The following is a 22411-nucleotide window of genomic DNA, read 5'->3' as shown; positions in this document are numbered from 1 at the left end:
AGTATAATGGGCCCCACATAGTCCTCCATACAGTATAATGGGCCCCACATAGTCCTCCACACAGAATAATGGGCACCACATAGTCCTCTACACAGAATGGCACCACATAGTCCTCCATACAGAATAATGGGCCCCACATAGTCCTCCATACAGAATAATGGGCCCTACATAGTCCTCCATACAGAATAATGGGCCCCACATAGTCCTCCATACAGAATAATGGGCCCTACATAGTCCTCCATACAGAATAATGGGCACCACATAGTCCTCCATAAAGTATAATGGGCCCCACATAGTCCTCCATACAGTATAATGGGCCCCACATAGTCCTCCATACAGTATAATGGGCACCACATAGTCCTCCATATAGAATAATGGGCCCCACACAGTCTTTCATACAGAATAATGGGCCCCACATAATCCTCCATACAGGATAATGGGCCCCACATAGACCTCCATACAGTATAATGGGCCCCACATACTCCTCCATACAGAATAATGGGCCCCACTTAGTCCTCCATACAGAAAAATGGGCCCCACATAGTCCTCCATACAGAATAATGGGCCCCACATAGTCCTCCATACAGAATAATGGGCCCCACATAGTCCTCCACACAGAATAATGGGCCTCACAAAGTCCTCCATACAGGATAATGGGCCCCACACAGCCCTCCACACAGTTTAATGGGCCCCACATAGTCTTCCACACAGTATAATTGGCCCCGCATGGTCCTCCATACAGAATAATGGGCCCCACATAGTCCCCCATACAAAATAATGGGCCTCACATAGTCCTCCATACAGAATAATAGCCTCACATAGTCCTCCATACAGAATAATGGGCACCACATAGTCCTCCATACAGTATTATGGGCCCCACATAGCCCTCCACACAGTATAATGGGCCCCACATAGTCTTCCACACAGTATAATTGGCCCCACAAAGTCCTCCATACAGAATAATGGGCCCCACATAGTCCTCCATACAGAATATTGGGCCCTACATAGTCCTCCATACAGAATAATGGGCACCACATAGTTCTCCATACAGTATAATGGGCCCCACATAGTCCTCCATAAAGTATAATGGGCCCCACATAGTCCTCCATACAGTATAATGGGCCCCACATAGTCCTCCACACAGAATAATGGGCACCACATAGTCCTCTACACAGAATGACACCACATAGTCCTCCATAAAGTATAATGGGCCCCACATAGTAACATAGTAACATAGTTTGTAAAGCCGAATAAAGACTTGCGTCCATCAAGTTCGACCTGTTAGTTCTGTAATTGATAAAGTTGATCCAGAGGAGGGCAAAAACCCCAAATGATTTAGCCAATCTTCACCTGAGGAAAAATTCCCTCCCGACTCTGAAACCAGCAGTCAGAATAAATCCCTGTATCAACCTACTATTTTATTTTATTTTTAAGTATATGCTGAAATCTGCCTGGTATCTAGAAATGCATCCAGTCCCCGCTTGAACTGGTTTAGTGAATCCGACATTACCGTCTCCTCACTCAGTGAATTCCATATTCTCACTGCTCTTACCGTAAAGAACCCCTTCCTATGCTGGTGCTGAAACCTTTTCTCTTCCAGTCTTAGTGAATGCCCTCTTGTTACCGTAATATCCCTCCTTTTGAACAAATCCCGGGCAAGATCTCTATACTGTCCCCTAACATATTTGTACACATTTATTATGTCCCCCCTCAACCTTCTCTTTTCCAGGCTGAATAGTCCTAGTTTTGCCAACCTCTCTGGGTATTGCAGTCCCTCCATTCCCTTTATTAATTTTGTTGCCCTCCTTTGTACCTTTTCAAGCTCATTTATATCCTTTCTATATATTGGGGCCCATAACTGAGCACAGTATTCCAAGTGTGGTCTGACCAGAGCTTTGTACAGTGGAAGAACAATGTTCTCATCCTTTGCAGCTATACCTCTTCTGATACATCCCATTACCCTGTTTGCCCTTACAGCAGCGGCCTGACTTTGGGCACTCCAATTTAGTTTGCTATCAATCAAGATGCCCAAGTCCTTCTCCATCTCTGAATTCCCCAATGATTTCCCATTCAGTGAGTACTGGTGACTTCCATTTTTCCTTCCCATATGTATGACCTTACATTTCTCCTCGTTAAACCTCATTTGCCATTTAATGCTCCACCTACCCAGCTTATCCAAGTCCCTCTGTAGGTCTGCACTGTCCTCTTTTGTATTAATTGTTTTACATAACTTTGTGTCATCTGCAAATATTGATATTTTACTATTTATCCCGTTGACTATGTCGTTAATAAAGATATTAAATAACATTGGGCCTAGTACAGACCCCTGTGGTACCCCACTAGTGACGCTTACCCAATCTGAGTATATTCCATTTATAACCACCCTCTGCCTTCTATCCTTTAGCCAGTTAGCTACCCACTTGCAGACATTTTCCCCCAGCCCTATCATTCTCATTTTGTATACCAACCTATTATGTGGCACGCTATCGAACGCTTTTGAGAAGTCGAGATACACGACATCCACTGGTTCCCCCTGATCTACTCGAGAGCTAACCTCCTCGTAGAAGTCAATCAGGTTTGTTTGGCAGGAGCGATTCCTCATGAATCCATGTTGGTTCGGGATTAAAAGATTATTAGCATCAAGATGCTCCGTAATTGCCTCTTTAATGAAGCTTACAAAAATTTTGCCCACAACGGACGTCAGACTCACCGGCCGATAGTTTCCGGCGTCACTTTTCGCTCCCTTTTTGAATATTGGCACTACATTCGCCTGTCGCCAATCAAGTGGTACAGACCCAGTCTCAACAGAGTCCTTAAATATAAGATATAACTGTCTGTCTATCACATTACTTAGTTCCCTTAGTACCCGTGGGTGTATGCCATCAGGTCCTGGTGATTTGTTTATTTTAATGTTACTGAGGCGTTTCTGTACCCCAGCTTGGGTTAGATTAGTCATACTTAGAGGAGGATTAAGTTTGTCACTTCTCATTTCTCCTGTTAGTTCTATTTCCTTTGTGAAAGTTGTCGAAAAAAAATTATTTAATAGATTAGCTTTATCCTCATCTTTCTCTATGATTTTGCCTTCATCACTTTTTATCGGTCCAATATTATTCGATTTAATCCTTTTACTATTTATATACGTAAAGAACAGTTTGGGATTTGATCTACTTTCCCTAGCAATACGTTTCTCTGTTTCCTCCTTCGCTAATTTTATTTGTTTTTTACAGGTTCTCGTTTTTTCCTTGTAACACATTAGTGCCTCCTTACTGTTTTCCTGTTTTAATCTCTTGAATGCCTCTTTTTTGCTATTTAACGCCCCTTTTACGTTCTTGTTCAACCATATTAGTTTCCTCTTATTTCTGGCCCTTTTATTCCCATACGGTATATACCTCTCGCACTGATTATTCAGAATTCTTTTGAAGGTTTCCCATTTACTATTCGTATTCCTTTGATTAAGTACTTTGTCCCAGTCAAGTTGAAGGTTTTCCTATCAGCTGATCAAACTTCGCCCTCCTAAAGTTTAATGTTTTTGTTGTTCCCTTATTGATAACCCTACTGAAGGGCATTTTGAAGTCGATAATATTATGGTCGCTATTACCTAGGTGCCCCCCTATCTGTACCTCAGTTATTCTATCAGGCCTATTAGTCAATATTAAGTCCAACACTGCCTTCCCTCTCGTTGGTTCCTGCACTAGTTGGGAGAGATAATTATCCTTAATATTTGTCAAGAATCTTTTTCCTTTCTGCGATCTACAGGTTTCTGTTTCCCAGTCAATATCCGGGTAGTTGAAGTCCCCCATTACAATCACCTCATTATGTTTTGCTACTTTGTCTATTTGTCCTAATAGCAGATTCTCATTCTCCTCTGTTATATTTGGTGGCTTATAGCAGACCCCCAGTAATATTTTATTATTATTTTTAGTTCCCTCTATCTCTACCCACATGGACTCGACCCCCTCTTCTCCCTCTCCTATATCTTCCCTTAGTCTGGGCTTTAGACATGACTTTACATATAAGCAGACTCCTCCGCCTTTCCCCTGTTTCCGGTCCCTTCTAAATAAACTATAATCTAATAAATTTACCGCCCAGTCGTAGCTATCGTCTAGCCAAGTCTCTGTTATACCTACGATGTCATACCTCTCCTCCGATATAAGCACCTGCAGCTCATCCGCCTTATTGGTCAGGCTTCTTGCGTTGGTCAGCATGCAAGATAAAACTTTGGGGTTATTTAGCATCCTATTCTTCTCTAACGATCTAACTGTACTATCCCCACCCCCCTCTCCACCCTCATTATATTCACTTCTCCCCTTCCCCCTTGCTTGCCTCACATCCCACCTATTTCCTTGGTTCCCCCACCCCGTCTCTAGTTTAAAAACTCCTCCAACCTATTAGCCATCTTCTTCCCCAGCACCGCTGCACCCTCCCCATTGAGGTGCAGCCCGTCCCTACGGTAGAGCCTGTAGCCAACCGCGAAGTCGGCCCAGTTCTCCATGAACCCAAACCCTTCTGCCTTGCACCAACTCTTTAGCCACTTATTCACCTCCCTAACTTCCCGTTGGCGCTCCTGTGTGGCTCACGGGATTGGTAGTATTTCTGAGAAAACTACCTTGGAGGTCCTTGCCCTAAGCTTCCTACCTAGGTCCCTGAAATCATTTTTAAGGACCCTCCATCTACCACTCACTTTGTCATTGGTGCCGATGTGGACCATGACCGCTGGGTCTTCGCCAGCCCCACCCAGTAACCTATCAACATGATCCGCAATGTGCCGGACTCGAGCGCCAGGGAGGCAGCACACCGTTCGGCGATCCCGGTCTTTGTGACAGATTGCCCTGTCTGTCCCCCTAATAATAGTGTCACCCACTACCAGAACCTGTCTTGCCTGCCCTACACTTCCCCCCTCCCCCTCATTACTGGAGCATACACTCCCCCGGCGGTCAGAGGATCTGTCGTGCTCCAATAATGCCGGTTCTGAACCAGCCTTCCTATACTTCTTCCCTCTATCCCTCCTAACTGTTATCCAGCTCCCTGCCTTTTCAGCCTGCACTTCCCCTCTATGCTCCACCCCCAGTATTGACCCATTGAGTGTCTGCTCGGTGAGTAGCAAACTCCGTTCCATGTTGTCGATGCTCCTCAGTATCGCTATCTGAGCACTTAGATCCAGAATTTGGGCTTCCAAGTGCACGATATGCTCACATCTCTCACAGCAGTATGGATCCTCGAGCGGTTGCTCACGGAATGCATACATTGCACAAGATGTACACTGCATGGCTCTGGCCAACATGGACGCCATTCTAAATATGGGGATACAGTCAGTATATATATACAAGTACAAAACACAATTATTTATATATAGGTGTATGGACGGGGATCAATTAGGGATGTGCAAGTGTATCAATTAGATATCGGCGGAGGATCAGTTAAGTATGGACGGGGGATCAATTAAGTATCAAGTATGGACGGGGGAATCAGATAAGTAGGTCAGGTGGATTAATTAAGTAAAAAGTAAAGTAAAGAAAGAATGAAATACAGTCAGCAATTCAGTCCTAAGTCCTCCCTTCCAAACTCCCTGAATCCAAAGTCACTGAAAAACAAGTCACACACTTACTTTCGTTCGCACTTACGCTCCGGACACACGCAGCTCGTTCACACTCGCAAACGCAATTCACACAGGTATTTTCTGCAGGATTCCCAAATATCTCTTCATTTCGTTCGCACTTACGCTCCGGACACAAGCAGCTCGTTCACACTCGCAAACTAAAAGTTTTTTTTTTTTTTTCCTTTTCCAGCAATGTACCCTTCACCTCAATGCACTTCCAAAGGACTTGATGCCCAACCAGCTGCCCCTTATAAACCCTTAATTATGACCCCTTCCCCTTAATTAACCCCTTGTGAGTAAATCTACACCTCAGGATTTTAGTGCAATGTAGTTAACCCTTAAATACACAGGTAGTAAACTAAGAAACTAAAACTGTAGTGAGAAAATAGGTTTTAAAAAGCCCAATAAATCTAAACAGGTAGAAAAGCACTCAGCAGGTCACAATAGTCCTCCATACAGTATAATGGGCACCACATAGTCCTCCACACAGTATAATGGGCCCCACATATGCCTCCACACAGAATAATGGGCACCACATAGTCCTACATACAGAATAATGGGCACCACATAGTCCTCCATACAGAATAATGGGCACCACATAGTCCTCCATACAGAATATTGGGCACCATATAGTCCTCCATACAGTATAATGGCCCCAGATAGTCCTCCATACTGTATAATGGCCCCACATAGTCCTCCATACAGTATAATGGGCACCACATAGTCCTCCATACAGTATAATGGGCCCCACATAGTCCTCCACACAGAATAATGGGCCCCACATTATCCTCCATACAGAATATTGGCCCCACATAGTCCTCCATAGTAAAATAGACCCCACATAGTCCTCTATACATAATAATGTGCCCCACATAGTACTCCACAAAGTATAATGGGCCCCACATAGTCCTCCATACAGAATAATGTGCCCCACATAGTCCTCCACAAAGTATAAAGGGCCCCACATAGTCCTCCATACAGAATAATGGGCACCACATAGTCCTCCATACAGAATAATGGGCACCACATGGTCCTCCATACAGAATAATGGGCACCACATAGTCCTCCATACAGAATAATGGGCACCACATGGTCCTCCATACAGAATAATGGGCACCACATAGTTCTCCATACAGAATAATAGGCACCACATAGTCCTCCATAGTATAAAAGACCCCACAGAGTGCTCTATACAGAATTAGGTGCCCCACATAGTCATTCACACAGTATAATGGGCCCCACATAGTCCTCCATACAGTATAATGGGCCCCACATAGTCCTCTATACAGTATAATGGGCCCCACATAGTCCTCCATACAATATAATGGGCACCACATAGTCCTCCATATAGAATAATGGGCCCCACACAGTCTTTCATACAGAATAATGGGCCCCACATAGTCCTCCATACAGGATAATGGGCCCCACATAGACCTCCATAGAGTATAATGGGCCCCACATAGTCCTCCATACAGAATGGCACCACATAGTCCTCCATACAGTATAATGGGCCACACATAGTCCTCCATAAAGTATAATGGGCCCACATAGTCCTCCATACAGTAAAATGGGCACCACATAGTCCTCCACACAGTATAATGGGTCCCACATAGTCCTCCATACAGAATAATGGGCACCACATAGTCCTCCATACAGAATAATGGGCAAGATATAGTCCTCCATACAGTATAATGGCCACACATAGTCCTCCATACAGTATAATGGCCCCAAATAGTCCTCCATACACTATAATGGTCCCATATAGTGTTCCACAGTATAATGGCACCACATAGTCCTCCATACAGTATAATGGCCCCACATAGTCCTCCATACAGTATAATGAGCACCACATAGTCCTCCACATAGTGTAATGGCCCCACATAGTCCTGCATACAGTATAATTGGCCCGATATAGTCCTCCACACAGTATAATGGGCCCCACATAGTCTTCCATACAGTATAATTGGCCCCACATAGTCCTCAATACAGAATAATGGGCCCCACATAGTCCTCCATACAGAATAAAGGGTCCCACATAGTCCTCCATACAGAATAATGGGCACCACATAGTCCTCCATACAGTATAATGGGCCCCACATAGTCCTCCATACAGAATAATGGGCCCCACATAGTCCTCCATACAGAATCATGGGCACCACATAGTCCTCCATACAGTATAAAGGGCCCCACATAGTCCTCCATAAAGTATAATGGGCCCCACATAGTCCTCCATACAGTATAATGGGCTCCACATAGTCCTCCACACAGAATAATGGGCACCACATAGTCCTCCATACAGAATGGCACCACATAGTCCTCCATACAGTATAAAGGGCCCCACATAGTCCTCCATAAAGAATAATGGGCCCCATATAGTCCTCCATACAGTATAATGGGCACCACATAGTACTCCACACAGTATAATGGGCCCCACATAGTCCTCCACACAGAATAATGGGCACCACATAGTCCTCCATACATTATAATGGGCCGCACATAGTTCTCCATACAGTATAATGGGCCCCACATAGTCCTCCACACAGAATAATGGGCCCCACATTATCCTCCATACAGAATATTGGCCCCACATAGTCCTCCATAGTAAAATAGACCCCACATAGTCCTCTATACATAATAATGTGCCCCACATAGTACTCCACAAAGTATAATGGGCCCCACATAGTCCTCCATACAGAATAATGTGCCCCACATAGTCCTCCACAAAGTATAAAGGGCCCCACATAGTCCTCCATACAGAATAATGGGCACCACATAGTCCTCCATACAGAATAATGGGCACCACATGGTCCTCCATACAGAATAATGGGCACCACATAGTCCTCCATACAGAATAATGGGCACCACATGGTCCTCCATACAGAATAATGGGCACCACATAGTTCTCCATACAGAATAGGCACCACATAGTCCTCCATAGTATAAAAGACCCCACAGAGTGCTCTATACAGAATTAGGTGCCCCACATAGTCATTCACACAGTATAATGGGCCCCACATAGTCCTCCATACAGTATAATGGGCCCGACATAGTCCTCTATACAGTATAATGGGCCCCACATAGTCCTCCATACAATATAATGGGCACCACATAGTCCTCCATATAGAATAATGGGCCCCACACAGTCTTTCATACAGAATAATGGGCCCCACATAGTCCTCCATACAGGATAATGGGCCCAACGTAGACCTCCATAGAGTATAATGGGCCCCACATAGTCCTCCATACAGAATGGCACCACATAGTCCTCCATACAGTATAATGGGCCACACATAGTCCTCCATAAAGTATAATGGGCCCACATAGTCCTCCATACAGTAAAATGGGCACCACATAGTCCTCCACACAGTATAATGGGTCCCACATAGTCCTCCATACAGAATAATGGGCACCACATAGTCCTCCATACAGAATAATGGGCAAGATATAGTCCTCCATACAGTATAATGGCCACACATAGTTCTCCATACAGTATAATGGCCCCAAATAGTCCTCCATACACTATAATGGTCCCATATAGTGTTCCACAGTATAATGGCACCACATAGTCCTCCATACAGTATAATGGCCCCACACAGTCCTCCATACAGTATAATGAGCACCACATAGTCCTCCACATAGTGTAATGGCCCCACATAGTCCTCCATACAGTATAATGGGCCCCACATAGTCCTCCATACAGTATAATTGGCCCGATATAGTCCTCCACACAGTATAATGGGCCCCACATAGTCTTCCATACAGTATAATTGGCCCCACATAGTCCTCAATACAGAATAATGGGCCCCACATAGTCCTCCATACAGAATAAAGGGTCCCACATAGTCCTCCATACAGAATAATGGGCACCACATAGTCCTCCATACAGTATAATGGGCCCCACATAGTCCTCCATACAGAATAATGGGCCCCACATAGTCCTCCATACAGAATCATGGGCACCACATAGTCCTCCATACAGTATAAAGGGCCCCACATAGTCCTCCATAAAGTATAATGGGCCCCACATAGTCCTCCATACAGTATAATGGGCCCCACATAGTCCTCCACACAGAATAATGGGCACCACATAGTCCTCCATACAGAATGGCACCACATAGTCCTCCATACAGTATAAAGGGCCCCACATAGTCCTCCATAAAGAATAATGGGCCCCATATAGTCCTCCATACAGTATAATGGGCACCACATAGTACTCCACACAGTATAATGGGCCCCACATAGTCCTCCACACAGAATAATGGGCACCACATAGTCCTCCATACATTATAATGGGCCGCACATAGTTCTCCATACAGTATAATGGGCCCCACATAGTTCTCCACACAGTATAATGGGCCCCACATAATCCTCCATACAGAATATTGGCCCCACATAGTCCTCCATAGTAAAATAGACCCCACATAGTCGTCTATACATAACAATGTGCCCCACATAGTCCTCCACACAGTATAATAGGCCCCATATATTCCTCCATATAGTATATTGGGCCCCACATAGTCCTCCATACAGAAAAATGGCCCCACATAGACCTCCATAGTAAAATAGACCCACATAGTCCCCCATACAGAATAAAGTGCCCCACATAGTCCTCCACAAAGTATAAAGGGCCCCACATAGTCCTCCACACAGTATAATGGGCCCCACATAGTCCTCCATACAGTATAATTGGCCCCACATAGTCCTCCACACAGTATAATAGGCCCCACATAGTCTTCCACACAGTATAATTGGCCCCACATAGTCCTCCATACAGAATAATGGGCCCCACATAGTCCTCCATGCAGAATAATGGGTCCCACATAGTCCTCCATACAGAATAATGGGCACCAAATAGTCCTCCATATAGTATAATGGGCCCCACATAGTCCTCCATACAGTATAATGGGCCCCACATAGTCATCCATACAGAATAATGGGCCCCACATAGTCCTCCATACAGAATAATGGGCACCACATAGTCCTCCATACAGTACAATGGGCCCCACATAGTCCTCCATAAAGTATAATGGGCCCCACATAGTCCTTCATACAGTATAATGGGCCCCACATAGTGTTCCACACAGAATAATGCGCACCACATAGTCCTCCATACAGAATGGCACCACATAGTCCTCTATACAGTATAATGGGCCCCACATACTCCTCCATAAAGTATAATGGGCCCCACATAGTCCTCCATACAGTATAATGGGCACCACATAGTCCTCCACACAGTATAATGGGCCCCACATAGTCCTCCATACAGTATAATGGGCCCCACATAGTCCTCCATACAATATAATGGGCACGACATAGTCCTCCATATAGAATAATGGGCCCCACACAGTCTTTCATACAGAATAATGGGCCCCACATAGTCCTCCATACAATATAATGGGCACCACATAGTCCTCCATGTAGAATAATGGGCCCCACACAGTCTTTCATACAGAATAATGGGCCCCACATAGTCCTCCATACAGGATAATGGGCCCCACATAGACCTAAATAGAGTATAATGGGCCCCACATAGTCCTCCATACAGAATGGCACCACATAGTCCTCCATACAGTATAATGGGCCACACATAGTCCTCCATAAAGTATAATGTGCCCACATAGTCCTCCACACAGTATAATGGGTCCCACATAGTCCTCCATACAGAATAATGGGCACCACATAGTCCTCCATACAGAATAATGGGCACTACATAGTCCTCCATACAGAATAATGGGCAAGATATAGTCCTCCATACAGTATAATGGCCCCACATAGTCCTCCATACAGTATAATGGCCCCAAATAGTCCTCCATACAGTATAATGGTCCCATATAGTGTTCCACAGTATAATGGCACCACATAGTCCTCCATACAGTATAATGGCCCCACAAAGTCCTCCATACAGTATAATGAGCACCACATAGTCCTCCACATAGTGTAATGGCCCCACATAGTCCTCCATACAGTATAATGGGCCCCACATAGTCCTCCATACAGTATAATTGGCCCCACATAGTCCTCCACACAGTATAATGGGCCCCACATAGACTTCCACACAGCATAATTGGCCCCACATAGTCCTCAATACAGAATAATGGGCCCCACATAGTCATCCATACAGAATAAAGGGTCCCACATAGTCCTCCATACAGAATAATGGGCACCACATAGTCCTCCATACAGTATAATGGGCCCCACATAGTACTCCATACAGAATAATGGGCCCCACATAGTCCTCCATACAGAATAATGGGCACCAAATAGTCCTCCATACAGTATAATGGGCCCCACATAGTCCTCCATAAAGTATAATGGGCCCCACATAGTCCTCCATACAGTATAATGGGCCCCACATAGTCCTCCACACAGAATAATGGGCACCACATAGTCCTCCATACAGTATAAAGGGCCCCACATAGTCCTCCATAAAGAATAATAGGCCCCATATAGTCCTCCATACAGTATAATGGGCACCACATAGTCCTCCACACAGTATAATGGGCCCCACATAGTCCCCCACACAGAATAATGGGCACCACATAGTCCTCCATACAGAATAATGGGCACCACATAGTCCTCCATACAGAATAATGGGCACCACATAGTCCTCCATACAGAATAATGGGCACCATATAGTTCTCCATACAGAATAATGGCCACCATATAGTCCTCCATACAGTGTAATGGCCCCACAAAGTCCTCCATACAGTATAATGGCCTCAAATAGTCCTCCATACAGTATAATGGTCCCATATAGTGTTCCACAGTATAATGGACCCACATAGTCCTCCATACAGTATAATGGGCACCACATAGTCCTCCACATAGTGTAATGGCCCCACATAGTCCTCCATACATTATAATGGGCCCCACATAGTTCTCCATACAGTATAATGGGCCCCACATAGTTCTCCACACAGTATAATGGGCCCCACATAATCCTCCATACAGAATATTGGCCCCACATAGTCCTCCATAGTAAAATAGACCCCACATAGTCCTCTATACATAACAATGTGCCCCACATAGTCCTCCACACAGTATAATAGGCCCCATATATTCCTCCATATGGTATATTGGGCCCCACATAGTCCTCCATACAAAAAAATGGCCCCACATAGACCTCCATAGTAAAATAGACCCACATAGTAGCCCATACAGAATAATGTGCCCCACATAGTCCTCCACAAAGTATAAAGGGCCCCACATAGTCCTCCACACAGTATAATGGGCCCCACATAGTCCTCCATACAGTATAATTGGCCCCACATAGTCCTCCACACAGTATAATGGGCCCCACATAGTCTTCCACACAGTATAATTGGCCCCACATAGTCCTCCATACAGAATAATGGGCCCCACATAGTCCTCCATGCAGAATAATGGGTCCCACATAGTCCTCCATACAGAATAATGGGCACCAAATAGTCCTCCATATAGTATAATGGGCCCCACATAGTCATCCATACAGAATAATGGGCCCCACATAGTCCTCCATACAGAATAATGGGCACCACATAGTCTTCCATACAGTACAATGGGCCCCACATAGTCCTCCATAAAGTATAATGGGCCCCACATAGTCCTTCATACAGTATAATGGGCCCCACATAGTGTTCCACACAGAATAATGCGCACCACATAGTCCTCCACACAGAATGGCACCACATAGTCCTCCATACAGTATAATGGGCCCCACATACTCCTCCATAAAGTATAATGGGCCCCACATAGTCCTCCACACAGTATAATGGGCCCCACATAGTCCTCCATACAGTATAATGGGCCCCACATAGTCATCCATACAATATAATGGGCACGACATAGTCCTCCATATAGAATAATGGGCTCCACACAGTCTTTCATACAGAATAATGGGCCCCACATAGTCCTCCATACAATATAATGGGCACCACATAGTCCTCCATATAGAATAATGGGCCCCACACAGTCTTTCATACAGAATAATGGGCCCCACATAGTCCTCCATACAGGATAATGGGCCCCACATAGACCTAAATAGAGTATAATGGGCCCCACATAGTCCTCCATACAGAATGGCACCACATAGTCCTCCATACAGTATAATGGGCCACACATAGTCCTCCATAAAGTATAATGGGCCCACATAGTCCTCCATACAGTATAATGGGTACCACATAGTCCTCCACACAGTATAATGGGTCCCACATAGTCCTCCATACAGAATAATGGGCACCACATAGTCCTCCATACAGAATAATGGGCACTACATAGTCCTCCATACAGAAAAATGGGCAAGATATAGTCCTCCATACAGTATAATGGCCCCACATAGTCCTCCATACAGTATAATGGCCCCAAATAGTCCTCCATACAGTATAATGGTCCCATATAGTGTTCCACAGTATAATGGCACCACATAGTCCTCCATACAGTATAATGGCCCCACAAAGTCCTCCATACAGTATAATGAGCACCACATAGTCCTCCACATAGTGTAATGGCCCCACATAGTCCTCCATACAGTATAATGGGCCCCACATAGTCCTCCATACAGTATAATTGGCCCCACATAGTCCTCCACACAGTATAATGGGCCCCACATAGACTTCCACACAGCATAATTGGCCCCACATAGTCCTCAATACAGAATAATGGGCCCCACATAGTCATCCATACAGAATAAAGGGTCCCACATAGTCCTCCATACAGAATAATGGGCACCACATAGTCCTCCATACAGTATAATGGGCCCCACATAGTACTCCATACAGAATAATGGGCCCCACATAGTCCTCCATACAGAATAATGGGCACCAAATAGTCCTCCATACAGTATAATGGGCCCCACATAGTCCTCCATAAAGTATAATGGGCCCCACATAGTCCTCCATACAGTATAATGGGCCCCACATAGTCCTCCACACAGAATAATGGGCACCACATAGTCCTCCATACAGTATAAAGGGTCCCACATAGTCCTCCATACAGAAAAATGGCCCCACATAGACCTCCATAGTAAAATAGACCCACATAGTAGCCCATACAGAATAATATGCCCCACATAGTCCTCCACAAAGTATAAAGGGCCCCACATAGTCCTCCACACAGTATAATGGGCCCCACATAGTCCTCCATACAGTATAATTGGCCCCACATAGTCCTCCACACAGTATAATGGGCCCCACATAGTCTTCCACACAGTATAATTGGCCCCACATAGTCCTCCATACAGAATAATGGGCCCCACATAGTCCTCCATACAGAATAATGGGTCCCACATAATCCTTCATACAGAATAATGGGCACCAAATAGTCCTCCATACAGTATAATGGGCCCCACATAGTCCTCCATACAGTATAATGGGCCCCACATAGTCATCCATACAGAATAATGGGCCCCACATAGTCCTTCATACAGAATAATGGGCACCACATAGTCCTCCATACAGTATAATGGGCACCACATAGTCCTCCATAAAGTATAATGGCCCCACATAGTCCTCCATACAGTATAATGGCCCCAAATAGTCCTCCATACAGTATAATGGTCCCATATAGTGTTCCACAGTATAATGGCACCACATAGTCCTCCATACAGTATAATGGCCCCACAAAGTCCTCCATACAGTATAATGAGCACCACATAGTCCTCCACATAGTGTAATGGCCCCACATAGTCCTCCATACAGTATAATGGGCCCCACATAGTCCTCCATACAGTATAATTGGCCCCACATAGTCCTCCACACAGTATAATGGGCCCCACATAGACTTCCACACAGCATAATTGGCCCCACATAGTCCTCAATACAGAATAATGGGCCCCACATAGTCATCCATACAGAATAAAGGGTCCCACATAGTCCTCCATACAGAATAATGGGCACCACATAGTCCTCCATACAGTATAATGGGCCCCACATAGTACTCCATACAGAATAATGGGCCCCACATAGTCCTCCATACAGAATAATGGGCACCAAATAGTCCTCCATACAGTATAATGGGCCCCACATAGTCCTCCATAAAGTATAATGGGCCCCACATAGTCCTCCATACAGTATAATGGGCCCCACATAGTCCTCCACACAGAATAATGGGCACCACATAGTCCTCCATACAGTATAAAGGGCCCCACATAGTCCTCCATAAAGAATAATAGGCCCCATATAGTCCTCCATACAGTATAATGGGCACCACATAGTCCTCCACACAGTATAATGGGCCCCACATAGTCCCCCACACAGAATAATGGGCACCACATAGTCCTCCATACAGAATAATGGGCACCACATAGTCCTCCATACAGAATAATGGGCACCACATAGTCCTCCATACAGAATAATGGGCACCATATAGTTCTCCATACAGAATAATGGCCACCATATAGTCCTCCATACAGTGTAATGGCCCCACAAAGTCCTCCATACAGTATAATGGCCTCAAATAGTCCTCCATACAGTATAATGGTCCCATATAGTGTTCCACAGTATAATGGACCCACATAGTCCTCCATACAGTATAATGGGCACCACATAGTCCTCCACATAGTGTAATGGCCCCACATAGTCCTCCATACATTATAATGGGCCCCACATAGTTCTCCATACAGTATAATGGGCCCCACATAGTTCTCCACACAGTATAATGGGCCCCACATAATCCTCCATACAGAATATTGGCCCCACATAGTCCTCCATAGTAAAATAGACCCCACATAGTCCTCTATACATAACAATGTGCCCCACATAGTCCTCCACACAGTATAATAGGCCCCATATATTCCTCCATATGGTATATTGGGCCCCACATAGTCCTCCATACAAAAAAATGGCCCCACATAGACCTCCATAGTAAAATAGACCCACATAGTAGCCCATACAGAATAATGTGCCCCACATAGTCCTCCACAAAGTATAAAGGGCCCCACATAGTCCTCCACACAGTATAATGGGCCCCACATAGTCCTCCATACAGTATAATTGGCCCCACATAGTCCTCCACACAGTATAATGGGCCCCACATAGTCTTCCACACAGTATAATTGGCCCCACATAGTCCTCCATACAGAATAATGGGCCCCACATAGTCCTCCATGCAGAATAATGGGTCCCACATAGTCCTCCATACAGAATAATGGGCACCAAATAGTCCTCCATATAGTATAATGGGCCCCACATAGTCATCCATACAGAATAATGGGCCCCACATAGTCCTCCATACAGAATAATGGGCACCACATAGTCTTCCATACAGTACAATGGGCCCCACATAGTCCTCCATAAAGTATAATGGGCCCCACATAGTCCTTCATACAGTATAATGGGCCCCACATAGTGTTCCACACAGAATAATGCGCACCACATAGTCCTCCACACAGAATGGCACCACATAGTCCTCCATACAGTATAATGGGCCCCACATACTCCTCCATAAAGTATAATGGGCCCCACATAGTCCTCCACACAGTATAATGGGCCCCACATAGTCCTCCATACAGTATAATGGGCCCCACATAGTCATCCATACAATATAATGGGCACGACATAGTCCTCCATATAGAATAATGGGCTCCACACAGTCTTTCATACAGAATAATGGGCCCCACATAGTCCTCCATACAATATAATGGGCACCACATAGTCCTCCATATAGAATAATGGGCCCCACACAGTCTTTCATACAGAATAATGGGCCCCACATAGTCCTCCATACAGGATAATGGGCCCCACATAGACCTAAATAGAGTATAATGGGCCCCACATAGTCCTCCATACAGAATGGCACCACATAGTCCTCCATACAGTATAATGGGCCACACATAGTCCTCCATAAAGTATAATGGGCCCACATAGTCCTCCATACAGTATAATGGGTACCACATAGTCCTCCACACAGTATAATGGGTCCCACATAGTCCTCCATACAGAATAATGGGCACCACATAGTCCTCCATACAGAATAATGGGCACTACATAGTCCTCCATACAGAAAAATGGGCAAGATATAGTCCTCCATACAGTATAATGGCCCCACATAGTCCTCCATACAGTATAATGGCCCCAAATAGTCCTCCATACAGTATAATGGTCCCATATAGTGTTCCACAGTATAATGGCACCACATAGTCCTCCATACAGTATAATGGCCCCACAAAGTCCTCCATACAGTATAATGAGCACCACATAGTCCTCCACATAGTGTAATGGCCCCACATAGTCCTCCATACAGTATAATGGGCCCCACATAGTCCTCCATACAGTATAATTGGCCCCACATAGTCCTCCACACAGTATAATGGGCCCCACATAGACTTCCACACAGCATAATTGGCCCCACATAGTCCTCAATACAGAATAATGGGCCCCACATAGTCATCCATACAGAATAAAGGGTCCCACATAGTCCTCCATACAGAATAATGGGCACCACATAGTCCTCCATACAGTATAATGGGCCCCACATAGTACTCCATACAGAATAATGGGCCCCACATAGTCCTCCATACAGAATAATGGGCACCAAATAGTCCTCCATACAGTATAATGGGCCCCACATAGTCCTCCATAAAGTATAATGGGCCCCACATAGTCCTCCATACAGTATAATGGGCCCCACATAGTCCTCCACACAGAATAATGGGCACCACATAGTCCTCCATACAGTATAAAGGGTCCCACATAGTCCTCCATACAGAAAAATGGCCCCACATAGACCTCCATAGTAAAATAGACCCACATAGTAGCCCATACAGAATAATATGCCCCACATAGTCCTCCACAAAGTATAAAGGGCCCCACATAGTCCTCCACACAGTATAATGGGCCCCACATAGTCCTCCATACAGTATAATTGGCCCCACATAGTCCTCCACACAGTATAATGGGCCCCACATAGTCTTCCACACAGTATAATTGGCCCCACATAGTCCTCCATACAGAATAATGGGCCCCACATAGTCCTCCATACAGAATAATGGGTCCCACATAATCCTTCATACAGAATAATGGGCACCAAATAGTCCTCCATACAGTATAATGGGCCCCACATAGTCCTCCATACAGTATAATGGGCCCCACATAGTCATCCATACAGAATAATGGGCCCCACATAGTCCTTCATACAGAATAATGGGCACCACATAGTCCTCCATACAGTATAATGGGCACCACATAGTCCTCCATAAAGTATAATGGGCCCCACATAGTCCTCCATACAGTATAATGGGCCCCACATAGTGTTCCACACAGAATAATGCGCACCACATAGTCCTCCATACAGAATGGCACCACATAGTCCTCCATACAGTATAATGGGCCCCACATACTCCTCCATAAAGTATAATGGGCCCCACATAGTCCTCCATACAGTATAATGGGCACCACATAGTCCTCCACACAGTATAATGGGCCCCACATAGTCCTCCATACAGTATAATGGGCCCCACATAGTCCTCCATACAATATAATGGGCACCACATAGTCCTCCATATAGAATAAAGGGCCCCACACAGTCTTTCATACAGAATAATGGGCCCCACATAGTCCTCCATACAATATAATGGGCACCACATAGTCCTCCATATAGAATAATGGGCCCCACACAGTCTTTCATACAGAATAATGGGCCCCACATAGTCCTCCATACAGGATAATGGGCCCCACATAGACCTCCAAAGAGTATAATGGGCCCCACATAGTCCTCCATACAGAATGGCACCACATAGTCCTCCATACAGTATAATGGGCCACGCATAGTCCTCCATAAAGTATAATGGGCCCACATAGTCCTCCATACAGTATAATGGGCACCACATAGTCCTCCACACAGTATAATGGGTCCCACATAGTCCTCCATACAGAATAATGGGCACCACATAGTCCTCCATACAGAATAATGGGCACCACATAGTCCTCCATACAGAATAATGGGCAAGATATAGTTCTCCATACAGTATAATGGCCCCACATAGTCCTCCATAAAGTATAATGGGCCCCACATAGTCCTCCATACAGTATAATGGGCCCCACATAGTCCTCCACACAGAATAATGGGCACCACATAGTCCTCCATACAGAATGGCACCACATAGTCCTCCATACAGTATAAAGGGCCCCACATAGTCCTCCATAAAGAATAATAGGCCCCATATAGTCCTCCATACAGTATAATGGGCACCACATAGTCATCCACACAGTATAATGGGCCCCACATAGTCCCCCACACAGAATAATGGGCACCACATAGTCCTCCATACAGAATAATGTGCACTACATAGTCCTCCATACAGAATAATGGGCACCATATAGTTCTCCATACAGAATAATGGCCACCATATAGTCCTCCATACAGTATAATGGCCCCACAAAGTCCTCCATACAGTATAATGGCCTCATATAGTCCTCCATACAGTATAATGGTCCCATATAGTGTTCCACAGTATAATGGACCCACATAGTCCTCCATACAGTATAATGGGCACCACATAGTCCTCCACATAGTGTAATGGCCCCACATAGTCCTCCATACATTATAATGGGCCTCACATAGTTCTCCATACAGTATAATGGGCCCCACATAGTTCTCCACACAGTATAATGGGCCCCACATAATCCTCCATACAGAATATTGGCCCCACATAGTCCTCCATAGTAAAATAGACCCCACATAGTCCTCTATACATAACAATGTGCCCCACATAGTCCTCCACACAGTATAATAGGCCCCATATATTCCTCCATATGGTATATTGGGCCCCACATAGTCCTCCATACAGAAAAATGGCCCCACATAGACCTCCATAGTAAAATAGACCCATATAGTAGCCCATACAGAATAATGTGCCCCACATAGTCCTCCACAAAGTATAAAGGGCCCCACATAGTCCTCCACACAGTATAATGGGCCCCACATAGTCCTCCATACAATATAATTGGCCCCACATAGTCCTCCACACAGTATAATGGGCCCCACATAGTTTTCCACACAGTATAATTGGCCACACATAGTCCTCCATACAGAATAATGGGCCCCACATAGTCCTCCATACAGAATAATGGGTCCCACATAGTCCTTCATACAGAATAATGGGCACCAAATAGTCCTCCATACAGTATAATGGGCCCCACATAGTCCTCCATACAGTATAATGGGCCCCACATAGTCATCCATACAGAATGAAGGGCCCCACATAGTCCTCCATACAGAATAATGGGCACCACATAGTCCTCCATACAGTATAATGGGCACCACATAGTCCTCCATAAAGTATAATGGGCCCCACATAGTCCTCCATACAGTATAATGGGCCCCACATAGTGTTCCACACAGAATAATGCGCACCACATAGTCCTCCATACAGAATGGCACCACATAGTCCTCCATACAGTATAATGGGCTCCACATACTCCTCCATAAAGTATAATGGGCCCCACATAGTCCTCCATACAGTATAATGGGCACCACATAGTCCTCCACACAGTATAATGGGCCCCACATAGTCCTCCATACAGTATAATGGGCCCCACATAGTCCTCCATACAATATAATGGGCACCACATAGTCCTCCATATAGAATAATGGGCCCCACACAGTCTTTCATACAGAATAATGGGCCCCACATAGTCCTCCATACAGGATAATGGGCCCCACATAGACCTCCATACAGGATAATGGGCCCCACATAGTCCTCCATACAGAATGGCACCACATAATCCTCCATACAGTATAATGGGCCACACATAGTCCTCCATAAAGTATAATGGGCCCACATAGTCCTCCATACAGTATAATGGGCACCACATAGTCCTCCACACAGTATAATGGGTCCCACATAGTCCTCCATACAGAATAATGGGCACCACAAAGTCCTCCATACAGAATAATGGGCACCACATAGTCCTCCATACAGAATAATGGCCCCACATAGTCCTCCATACAGTATAATGGCCCCAAATAGTCCTCCATACAGTATAATGGTCCCATATAGTGTTCCACAGTATAATGGCACCACATAGTCCTCCATACAGTATAATGGCCCCACATAGTCCTCCATACAGTATAATGAGCACCACATAGTCCTCCACATAGTGTAATGGCCCCACATAGTCCTCCATACAGTATAATGGGCCCCACATAGTCCTCCATACAGTATAATTGGCCCCACATAGTCCTCCACACAGTATAATGGGCCCCACATAGACTTCCACACAGTATAATTGGCCCCACATAGTCCTCAATACAGAATAATGGGCCCCACATAGTCCTCCATACAGAATAAAGGGTCCCACATAGTCCTCCATACAGAATAATGGGCACCACATAGTCCTCCATACAGTATAATGGGCCCCACATAGTACTCCATACAGAATAATGGGCCCCACATAGTCCTCCATACAGAATAATGGGCACCAAATAGTCCTCCATACAGTATAATGGGCCCCACATAGTCCTCCATAAAGTATAATGGGCCCCACATAGTCCTCCATACAGTATAATGGGCCCCACATAGTCCTCCACACAGAATAATGGGCACCACATAGTCCTCCATACAGAATGGCACCACATAGTCTTCCATACAGTATAAAGGGCCCCACATAGTCCTCCATAAAGAATAATGGGCCCCATATAGTCCTCCATACAGTATAATGGGCACCACATAGTCCTCCACACAGTATAATGGGCTCCACATAGTCCTCCACACAGAATAATGGGCACCACATAGTCCTCCATACAGAATAATGGGCACCACATAGTCCTCCATACAGAATAATGGGCACCACATAGTCCTCCATACAGAATAATGGGCACCATATAGTTCTCCATACAGTA

At 45.2% G+C, this 22411-nt stretch overlaps 1 protein-coding gene across 7 annotated transcripts in view; it reads right to left on the bottom strand.

The window, feature by feature from the left end:
- The window catches only part of GTDC1 (glycosyltransferase like domain containing 1), a 471831-nt gene that overhangs the window by 59463 nt on the left and 389957 nt on the right, over positions 1 to 22411 (bottom strand). The window lies entirely within an intron of this gene.

Source organism: Phyllobates terribilis, unplaced genomic scaffold (assembly GCF_046119375.1).
Source record: "Phyllobates terribilis strain yellow unplaced genomic scaffold, ASM4611937v1 Scaffold_9__5_contigs__length_417890890, whole genome shotgun sequence".
Classification (NCBI taxonomy): domain Eukaryota; kingdom Metazoa; phylum Chordata; class Amphibia; order Anura; family Dendrobatidae; genus Phyllobates; species Phyllobates terribilis.
The sequence above is the reverse complement of the archived record's forward strand: the minus strand, read 5'-3'. Positions and strand labels throughout refer to the sequence as shown.